At 44.6% G+C, this 10,742-nt stretch overlaps 1 pseudogene; it reads right to left on the bottom strand.

Annotated features, from left to right (window-relative positions):
- Positions 1-764: 764 nt before the first annotated feature.
- On the bottom strand, positions 765-10,685 carry LOC125919813 (60S acidic ribosomal protein P1-like; annotated as a pseudogene).
- Positions 10,686-10,742: the final 57 nt, after the last annotated feature.

Genomic DNA, 10,742 nt, shown 5'->3' with positions numbered 1-10,742 from the left:
GCCTCATATCTTCCAACAGATTACAACAAAAGGACAACATTCTTTTGTTTTCCCTTATTATTTTTTGCAAGCTGCTGTCTCCGCACCGTGTTACGGTGATGGTCAGATTAAAATGAGCCCTTTTAAAAACATTCAGTCGGTGAGTATTTGAAGAAGCTACACAAACTTCCAGCTCATATGCTGTGTGGATGTAATAACTCTATCATATGCTCTGGAATAAAACCAAGTTATGCAAAGAAGGGTGACGATTCCAGATGGCCCATACTTACCTCTGACCGCAAAAGACACACACACACACACACACACACACACACACACACACGAAAGCTAAAATAGTACAGTTAGTGAATCACCCCCAGTTTTCCAGTCGAGATACCAAGACCTACTCTTCTTGGGGGAAATAGAAGGCTCATGTGTAAAATAGTTTTGGCACATGGCTGCCTTTGTCTTCCTGTATATATAACTAAGAGGCAGGAAACCAGGAAAATACTCATTGCTTACTTACTCTCTACCTCAAGCCCTTATAACTTGAGAGACCCTATTTGCTGTATTCTTTTCTTCTCTTTTCTTTTCTTTTCTTCTCTTCTTTTCTTTTTTCTTTTTCTTTTCTTTTCTTTTCTTTTCTTTTCTTTCTTTCTTTTTCTTCCTTCCTTCCTTCCTTCCTTCTTTCCTTCCTTTTCTTTCTTTCTTTCTTTCTTTCTTTCTTTCTTTCTTTCTTTCTTTAAGTGTTCAGCTCTTTATTGAAAAGATTATAGAAAACAGGTTTAGTCAAAAAGACCAAAGCCCATGTCATCATCAGACTCCTTTGATTCTTCTTTCTTGGCTCCCACTTTCTTCTCTTCAGCTCGGCAGCCATGATGGAAATGGAGGACCTCCTGCTGCTGCAGTGCCAGAGGCCAGCTGGCCCACCAGCCCCTACACTGCAGATGAGTCTCCTGATGTCGACGCTGGCCAGGGCCTTTGCAGACAAGCCTGGCCAGAAAGGTTCAAGACTTACATCTGCTGTTTTAATGAGGGCATTGATCTTATTCTCGGTGACCATCACATCGTCGCTGTACAGGATGGGGCCAGAGCAGAGGCTGATGAGCTCCCAGACCGAGGCCACGATGCGGGGGAGTGTTGAATGGTGCTGCCGGGCACAGATGAAGTGAGGGGCTCACCCCAGAGTGGCCTTAGCTTCCTCGGAGGGACCAGCACCTTTCCAGCAGCTGAGGAAAGGGGCTGCCCCCTACTCATAAGTGCCCCCTACTCACACTTCTTATGAGTAGTGCCGCCTACTCATAAGCTTCTCTTTAGGAGCTTACAGAATTGAAACGGCCACTGCATTAATTTTAATGTTATTTTATTTTCATAAAATTGCACTGCAGAAGATCCAAAAAACCAAAAACATTGCCTGTAACCATATTCTAAGACCACAATCTTTATTTTGATACATGTCCATCAGTCTTTTTTGCTTTGCGTATTTATGACGGAATTGTATTACAATACAGTTTTGCATTTTCTTCATGTAATTTCATGTCTGAAGCACCCATTCAGCATCCATGCCTCATCCCAGGCACTAACGCAGAGATTCCCTACCTTGTCAAGTAAAACTACAAGGAGACTGCTGTTGACTAATTCTTGTCTCTTGAGGGAGACACATTAGTTGGTTAGATCTTAATCCAACTGTATGCTGTTCACAGTGTGTTTAGCTCCTTAAAAACAAAGAGACTACATCACTATCCAGAAGGCCTACCTGCCTCTCCGTCAACAATGTGATGGTTCTAGGGGTGTCTGGGTGGCTCAGTCAGTTAAGCATCTGACCATGATCCCTGAGTCTGGCTCTGTGTTGACAGCTTAGAGCCTGGGGCCTGCTTCGGATTCTGTGTCTCCCTCTCTCTTTGACCCTCCCCTGTTTGTAGCCTGTCTCTCTCTCTCTTTCTCTCTCTCAAAAATAAATAAACATTAAAAAAAAATTAAAAAAAACAAAACAATGTGATAGTTCTTTCACGTTGGGGAAATCTGAAGAAAAGTATGCTCTCACTTTTTTGAAAGCATCAATTGCCTGCTTACCAGACTCATTATCCTGCACTTGCTAAAAACTGCTTTGAAATTGGGATTATCACTGACTTCAACATTAGCCTAGAATCATGGTTTCTTTCTCCCTCCCTTCCTTCCTCCCTCCCCTCCCCTCCCCTCCCCTTCCCTTTCCTCTCAAGCTAGTTAACATACAGTGTCGTCTTGGCTTCGGGAGTAGATTCCCACGATTCATCACTTATATACAACACCCAGCTCTCGTCCCAACAAGTGCCCTCCTCAATGCCAATCACCCATTTTCCCCACCACCACCCCCAACAGTCCTCAGTTTGTTCTCTGGATTTAAGTCTTCTTATGGTTTGCCTCCCTCTCTGTTTCTGTCTTATTTTTCCTTCCCTTCCCCTGTGATGATGATCTGTTAAGTTTCTCAGATTCCACATATGAGTGAAATCATGTGATACTTGTCGTTCTCTGACTGACTTGTTTCACTTAGCATAATACCCTTCAGTTCCATCCATGTTGTCACAAATGCCAAGATACCATTTTTTTTTGCCTTCCCTTCAAGAGAGATTTTCTTAAAGCCTACTATATGCCATGTATTCTGCATTAACCATGTGATATATTCCTCATAGCAACCCCAGGAAACAGATAGCATCTCCCTGTGTGGGCAGTACAGGAGGGAAAAAGTGAGGTATTCACCTAAAATCAGAAGTTAGGGAAACAAAATAGCCTCAGAGGGTTAGGCTGTGAAACCAACACAAAATGGAATGCAGAGAAGGAACTTAAAACTTTATGCTAAAGATATTTGTCAGGTTGGCTCCCAAGGATAGCAATATGGTCGTTTGGCAATAACCGTATCTAATGATTAAGCGTATTTTAAAGATTTGATTAATAATGGAAGCATAGATGAGTGGGTGTCACCGAGTCAAATATATATAGGCTGTGCATTCCCAAGCAGGACTATTGAGTTACTAGTATTCAGGAAACGTTTATTGAATGTCTCCTGTGGGCCATGCATTGTACTGGATGCTGGACATGCAAAGATAAGTAAGATATAGTATTTGCCATCAAGAAGCTCAAAGTTTATTGGAGTTTAATAGACACAAAACAGAGGCACCTGGATGGCTCAGTCGGTTGAGCATCCAACTCTTGATTTCGGCTCAGGTCATGACCCCGGGGTCATGGGATTAAAAGCCCATGTCAGGTTCTGCACTGAGGATGGAGCCTGCTTAAGATTCTCTCTCACTCCCTCTGCCCCTCTCCCTGCTTGAGTTCTCTCTCTCTCTCTCTCTCTCTCTCTAAAATAATAATAAGAAGAAATAGACCCATAAGCAGATAATTAAAACAAGTGCATGAGGGGAGAGATTTTCTTGGAAGTATAGAGGAGAAACACTCACCTCATCTGGGAGGCAATGGCGAGGTTTCCTGGAGGAGGTGATCTTTGAAATGAGTTCGAAGTCAGCTTCTCGAACTATCCATATTTAAGGGCTAATCTTTTTCTCTTTTTCATTTCCAATTTGCTATGTAAATACAATGAAAATGGACGACGAGACCAGTCACATTCAAAAGTACAAACCCAATTTTGTTCTTAGAGTACGCCGATATGTAATGGCTCTGGCTTATTACTATAAAAGTTTCTAAATGCTTGCTTTTCACTTCTAGACTCACCTCATTTCACCCTAAAAAACTCAACAGGATGGTTGAGAGCCAGCACCGATGCTTAGAGCACACTTTGCAAGTGGCCTTGTGTTGAAGGATGAGGAGGCATCAGCCATGAGCAGGGAAGGGATGGATGGGGCGGTGGGGAGGGCAGCCTCAGCAGGGACGTGGCCAAGTGCAGGGAATGGGGGCTGGGGGTGGAAGCACTGGGAAAATTCTTTGGGCCTCTCCAGTGACTCTTCCTTACTCCTGTTCTGTGCGGGCTCTGCTTGCCAACTTCTCCCAGCCCTGTGCCTTCCATCTCTTTCCTTCTCTTGGATACATTTTTCTCCTTCAGGCCCTGCATTCTCCTCATATCCTTCCAAACCTGTAATGACGACTTTTCTGGGACCAAGAGACAAAAGGGAAGAGGGGAAGTTGTGATTAGGGGAACTGCCCCATTTGTCTTCCTCTCCCTTTGGTCTGAGAACATTTCAAATTCTTTTATTTAGCATTAAAATTTTTTTAAATGTTTATTTCTTTTTGAGAGAGACAGAGAGACAGAGAGAGAGACAGAGAGTGAGCAGGGGAGGAACAGAGAGAGAAAGAGAGGGAGATGCAGAATCCAAAGCAGGCTTCACGCTCTGAGCTGCCAGCACAGAGCCTGAAGCGGGGCTCAAACTCACGAACCGTGAGATCATGACCTGAGACAAACGCGGACTGACCTGAGTCTTAACCAACTGAGCCACCCGGGCACCCTGAGAACACTTCAAATTCTTACTCTAACATTCCCAAGCTTGCAAAGTATGTTAGGAGTCAACAGAGAAAGGAACTGAAGAACTCGAATTTGTTAAATTCAATTTTATGAGTTAATGGAGGAAGGGGTCAGTCTCACATTTTCATTTTCTGAACCTAAAACCTGGAAAGGAGAAAGGGAGTAGAATTTTTTTTAAGTTACATGAACTTAAAAAAAAGGGGGGAGAGCTTTGTAACATGTAATTTTTTGGTTGTCCCAGCATCATTCATGCTCATTACAGAATTTTGTCATAGCCTCAATTAGAATTATTTCTAATTCAGAACTTGAGAATTGGCTTCAGTTAAGCTTCTGGGTATTGTTTGGATGAACTGGCTTCCCTGGTTTCAGAAGGCTGTTTATTTGAATGATAAACTAAATATAATTGGCGTTAAACCTAGTTATAAACAGAGCAAATGATGCTTGTGTCGAACTACCCCGGGCACTCAAAGCAACACATGGTTGGGCAGAAGAAACCACGAGGGAAAATCTACAGATTCAACTCTATCTTTAAAATGAAAACTTTTCTATTATATTAAAGACATCAAAGCCAAAACGAAACGGAAAACCACTGGGAAAAAGATGTATAACTACACTGACAAAGGACTAATATCTATGTTATACAAATAGTTTATCTACATGAATGAGAAAACCACCGAGCAGAACATACAGTAGATAAATGTGTAAGAGGGTGTGAGAACCTAGAACAGACCCAAGATAAAAATGGAAGTAGTGAAGTAAAGATGTGTTTAAATGTGAATAAAATTAAATTAGAAAGAAATTCTAATCTCTAACGACGATCTTAGCCGTGGAAACACTGGAGGGAGTTGAAAGCCATTTGCCAGTTCTAAGCCCTGTAACACATGCCTGCGTGACTGTTTATGGCCAATAGACAGTTTATGTTTGGAGATGTTTTCCAAAAGGAAGAATACGTACTATGCACACAAGATACCATTGTAGCATTGATTAGAAAGCCAAAATGTTCAATAACAAGAGAATGAGGTATTAAATTATGGCATGTTGACTGGATGAAATAGAAGTATAAGCCCCTAAAAATAACTATGAAGACAGTAATTCACCAACTTCGTACTCTCATCACAGAAAAATAGCATGTGGCTTAAAATATCACAGAATAAATCAATATAAATTTTTATTCTTCTATGATTGGACGCTATCAAATGGATATGCCTAAGACTAATAACTGGAAGAGAAAATAGAAGGCTGAAAGAAGTAGCTGTTTCGCTGTAGTGCAACACTTTTTAAATCTCCTCTTTCCTTCCTTTCTTGCCCCCCGAACCCCCACCTGCTTTCTTTCATGTTTGACATAATATGTTGGTGTGACTTTTCAAAAGCAGGCTTCCATTTGTCCCGATTTCTACACTGATTTCTTTGATAGCTAGTCACGTTAAATTGTTTTTAGGAACAAAGCTAATTGTAAATTGATAAATGAAAAAATTAATGAAATAGTGAATAATAAAGACTTGTCTTACGAATGGGCTATAACTTGACCTCCACTCCCCACACGTGGGAATGTCCTCTGTGTGTGGCACCCTAAGTAAAGATTTCCTGCTGACCTCAGGAAACATAAAGCCTAGCAAGAAAGGAGGATGGACAGTCAAGCAGATAAAATGTGTCCTCTTCACTGTATTCATTCAGGAACGTTTCAGTAAACTACTCCTGTGAACGACAATCGTGTAAAAACCGGTAAAGCAGGGCCATGAACGTGCTTGCCAGATGGAGACGGCTTTAAAGAGAGGACGTTTAAGGGGGTTTTGTTTACTTAAAAAAAAAGAATGAATTTTTATTTTAACAATGCAGTGCATGTCTACAGTGCAATGTGCCTAGTAGTTTTACCAAGTTTTTCATGACCTCAGACACGCCCTGCTCTCTCCTCCCTGGAGTCCCACAACTAAGAGGCAATAACTTCCAGCACTCTTCAGAGGCTTTCCTACTCCTGGAGAGTAGCCTTTCCAGGATGAAACCTCAGGGCTTCTGGGTGGAGAGGGTATTTACCCGGCTGTGTAGGGAGGGTAAGTAATTCCAGGGAGCAGCAACTTCTTGTACATTTTTCAGGGGCTCCTGCTCTGTCTTCCATGGCATCCAGCCCCCCTGGTTCCTGAATCCCCTCGGTTCTGCATTGAGACCCACTTTGTCACTTGGCTCCCCATCCTTGCTGCAGGCGCTCAGCCACTTCTGGCCTGCTAAGTTGGGCATTGTACATCTGCTTTCCACATTCCAAAGTTTTGTTGAAATACTTCATCACCTGTCAGCTTCTCTCTGCTTTGCCCTTGGGGGTTTACGCATCTTTATTAAAAAATCCTTTTTATACTCTTTTACTAAGTTTTCAGGAGGGAGCAGGGAAAATGCATCTTCAATTGGCCCCTTCTGACTCGGAGCCGTAAGTCATACTTTAAAGAGAAATTTAAGGGTGAAGACACGGGGGGACGAGAAGGGCATTTTAGGTCAAGGAAAGCAAGTCCGCGAACAGATTTCTGAAAGGCTGTGGCATCGTGTTTGGGAAATGAGGATCACAGTTGGCTGGGGTGTAGGGTGTACTGGATGGGGGGCCAGAGGCAGGTAGACAAGTCCCCCGTGGTAGACTGGCAAAGATGGCCCAACTTATTTTTCTCCTTGGACGCACACAGTCCTTGCAATGTGACTTTGTAGCTTCCTCCAACAAAGGGGGAGAATCTGCCCCATCTCCTGGAATCCAGGTTGGCCTTGTGGCGGCTTCAGTCAATAGAATGTGGCAGCAGTGACGAGGTACGGTTCACACTAGGCCACCAGCGGCCTTGTGTCTTCCACTGACCATCTTGGAACCTGGCCAGGTGCCATGAGAACAAGCTCAGCCTGCTGGAGGATGAGAGACATGTGACCCACCTCACGTCACCCCAGCTAACAGCCATCCAGTCCCCAAAGCAGCCACCCAACTGACTGGTAGCTGGCTATGTGGACAAGGGAGCCCAGCTGAGGCCAGAAAAAGCATCTGGGCAGGTTCTAAGATGGTGACCAGAAAAAGCACCCAACGGAGACATTGTCTAAGTGTCCAACAACTTAATTGTAGAATTCTGAGGTAAATGTTGTTTTTATTTTTTTAATTTTTTAAAAAGATTTATTTATTTTTGAAAGAGAGAGAGAGAGAGAGACAGAGTGCGAGCAGGGGAGAGGCAGAGAGAGAGGGAGACACAGAATCCAAGGCTCTGAGCTGTCAGCACGGGGCCCATTGCGGGGCTCGAACTCACGAACTGCGAGATCATGACCTGAGCGGAAGTTGGCGCTTAACTGACTGAGCCACCCAGGCTCCCCATAAGTGTGGTTGTTTTTAAGTGGTGATGTTTTGGGGTGGTTTGTGACTCAACTAGAGCTAACCAGTATGCCCAACAGAAATTGGCAGAGGCATTGTGAGGCCAGGGAAAAACTACTGCTTAGAATTACAGGATCAGGTTCTAGTTCTTCCGTTGCTACCAACAGGTCATGTGTCCTTGGGCCAGTCACTTAACCTGAGCCCTGCCATCTAATTAAAGATGCTGGATGGTGGACCACATAAGTGGTTTTCAAGCTTCTTGGCCAAGTAAGCCACCTAGGAGCTTGTTAAAAATAGCCATTCTGTCCCCAGTCTTACAAGATTGAAAAAAAACTGTAGTTTATTTCCTGGTGACTCGGATGCAGCCAGGCCAGCAGGCATCTCAGACACCAGTGTTCGAGAACATGAGGGTGTCTTCCAGGTTGAAAATCCAGCGAGCTTCCCTCCATTCAGTAGGTTTTGCTGTGGCTTTAGATGCTTGTCCACCAAGGTGCCTGGGTTTCTTCCTCCCATGGGGCGGCATCTCTTCACCTTCCTGCCCTCTAGCCCTCTCTACTCCCCCAGGCTCAGGTGGCTATTTATGACTCCCAGGCTCACCACCTCAGCAGCCATCCATTTCTTAGCTCTCCCAAAACTCTTTAAAAAAAATTTTTTTTTTAATGTTTATTTATTTTTGAGAGAGAAAGAGACAGAGTAAGAGCCAGGGAGGGGCAGAGAGAGAGGGAGTCACAGAATCTGAGCTGTCAGCACAGAGCCCGACGACGCAGGGCTCGAACCCACGAACTGTGAGATCATGACTTGAGCCGAAGTCGGATGCTTGACCAACTGAGCCACCCAGGCACCCCTCTCCAAAAACTCTTAATTCTTCAAGAAAATGGTCATTCCACAGTCTTCCATGGCCTTAACCCTTACTCTTAAACGGGAACCCATTCAGCTTTCTCATGTCCTTCCAATCACTGCTTCCATGGTCCTTTGGATTCTCTGATAGACAAGTGCAGGTTTCCAGTGTTCGGTGGCTGGCGGCCCATGAAGCACCACACCTTGTCCAACCGAGGGTTTTCTTAGGCTCTGTGAACCAGTGTTTTATTTATTTATTTATTTTTATTTTTTTATTTTTTTAGTGTTTATTTATTTTTGAGACAGAGAGAGACACAGCATGAGCAGGGAAGGGGCAGAGAGAGAGGGAGACACAGAATGTGAAGCAGGCTCCACGCTCTGAGCCGTCAGCACAGAGCCCGACGCGGGGCTCAAACTCACGAACTGTGAGATCACGACCTGAGCCGAAGTCGGACGCTTAACCGACTGAGCCACCCAGGCGCCCCAATGAACCAGTGTTTTAAAAAGACCTGTCTCCTGCCTCTTGACATCACTCGTTTCCCATCTGGAGTGCTCTTCCCGCAGGCCCACGTCTCCCAAACTAGGGTGTCTCCTGGGTAACAGTTTTGCTATGGATACCAGTGGTTCTATCTCTCAAATTGAATAGCAAGCCTTGGTCTAAGCCTTCCTGTCATTTACTCTCAAATCACATTTCCTGTGTGTGGCTGGGGGAGGGGGAAGGAGGAGGAAGACTTTCCATAAACTGCATCCATACTGTATACTCCCTGTCCTATACCAGAAAAAAATTAATAAATAAATGACCTCAGGACATCAGACAAAGGCAGTAAGGCACATGGCAAAACCAAAGTCATTCCCACCAGCCTTATGACAGTGGTTGGGGTTTGCAGGAGGCAGGCCTCCTGGGGGCTCAGGTAGAAGAGACACCCTCTGTCATCCTGGGTGACCCTATAGTCTGACCCCATCTGACACTAAATGCTCTCTTCTCTCTAGATTCCCCTCTGCACTGGGAGTCAGTTCCTCGAGGGGACGCTAATTAGCAAAGCTGAACAATTTGCAGATAGGTTCTACATCCTGTTTAGGATTCTTTTTAATTTACATTTTTTTTTTTTTCTTGAGAGGGAGAGAGAGAACACAAGTGGGAGAGGGGCAGAGGGAGAGGCAGGGAGAGAATCCCAAGCAGATTCCACGCCCGACTTGGAGCCTGATTCGGGGCTTGATCCCATGACTGCGAGATCATGGCCTGAGCCAAAATCAAGAGTCAGATGCTTAATGGGCGGAGCCACCCTGGGACCCCAGGTTCTGTTAAGGATATAAAAAGTAGGTTTTAAAAATTCGTGTGGGTCAATAATGTTAATTTATTTATTTTTTAAATTTTTTTTAACATTTATTTATTTTTGAGACAGAGACAGAACATGAATGGGGGAGGGGCAGAGAGAGAGGGAGACACAGAATTGGAAGCAGGCTCCAGGCTCTGGGCCATCAGCCCAGAGCCTGACGCGGGGCTCGAACTCATGGACCGCGAGATCGTGACCTGAGCTGAAGTCGGACGCTCAACCGACTGAGCCACCCAGGCGCCCCTCAATAATGTTAATTTAATTCTTTTTATTACGAAGCCGGGGCAATTTATTAGATAACGCACACGTGGCATAATGCACTCAGAAGCCTAGAGCCACTTACTGTGTCCTCAGCCGGCGGTGATAAAATAAATAATCTCTTAACAACTTAATTTCCTTGAAAGGAAATTTTATAGCAATAAACTTGGCTCTTGTTCACACCTTAAACAACTCGGTTTCTTCGTTGTTTGGCCGTGAGTGAAGTTTCTGTCTTACCCATGGATCTTTGGGTAGATCTTTGCTAGCAATTTGAAGATAAGCCAGCCTTGTTGCAGACCGGATGGTCCTTTTCGTGGTCTCTTACATTCATCTTAGTATGGCCTCCAGACTCTGTCCCCCGCACACCGTCACCAGCTTCGTGGCGGTAGGGCACGTGGGCTCCCAGGGTCGACATGTGGTCCCACAGGATGAGCGCTGCCTCGTGTTGGGAGAATTGAGTTCCACACGGTGCTGGGCATTGACTGGGCTGAGTGACCAAGACCATCCTCCCAACCTCCCTGCCTCTCTGGTTCCTTATTCTATATAAAGGCACAGCAAAATT

This window comes from Panthera uncia, chromosome D4 (assembly GCF_023721935.1).
Source record: "Panthera uncia isolate 11264 chromosome D4, Puncia_PCG_1.0, whole genome shotgun sequence".
Taxonomy (NCBI): Eukaryota; Metazoa; Chordata; class Mammalia; order Carnivora; family Felidae; genus Panthera; species Panthera uncia.
Note: the sequence above shows the minus strand (reverse complement) of the source record. Positions and strands in the feature narration are given on the sequence as shown.